This window comes from Oryzias melastigma, linkage group LG8, assembly GCF_002922805.2.
Source record: "Oryzias melastigma strain HK-1 linkage group LG8, ASM292280v2, whole genome shotgun sequence".
In the NCBI taxonomy this organism is placed as follows: domain Eukaryota; kingdom Metazoa; phylum Chordata; class Actinopteri; order Beloniformes; family Adrianichthyidae; genus Oryzias; species Oryzias melastigma.
The window spans coordinates 6,145,292-6,145,763 of NC_050519.1; the positions used below are offsets into that span (position 1 = coordinate 6,145,292).

At 37.5% G+C, this 472-nt stretch overlaps 1 protein-coding gene across 1 annotated transcript in view; it reads right to left on the minus strand.

Annotated features, from left to right (window-relative positions):
• Positions 1 to 472, minus strand: part of znf385c (zinc finger protein 385C) — a gene marked incomplete in the record, with an annotated part of 197,036 nt that overhangs the window by 54,884 nt on the left and 141,680 nt on the right.

Here is a 472-nt window from a genome sequence, read left to right on the forward strand (position 1 = left end):
AAACTCTTTTAAGGAAACATTTTTTTAAAGTAACCATTTGTGGTCTAAGGCACTGTTTGCTTATTCTTCTTGAAAAAGGTGTAATGCTATGGTGTGATCGCCACCTAGTGGCCAAACTGAAACGCCCTCCAGGAGAAGCAGAACAATGTTTACAAAGTTACTAATCTGAACGTTTTCAAAAAAATTGAAATCGAATTAATCCAGGCTCTGGTCAATCGAATCGATTCTGAAAATTGTTATTGATACCCAGCCCTACTATCAGTGACGTGTCAAAACAAATTCCCGAGTTTAGACAAATAATCCTCCTTTTAGAAAATATGCTAAATAATATGAAATAATTTTTGGACTAAACTAGCTACAACTAATTCTATTATTCTTTTGAAGCTGTGTCACATTCTCTGGGCTCACCAGCGCCCCCTGCCTTGAGGCATGCGTACTGTATGCTTCACCTAGTGCATTTGTAAAGCGCATT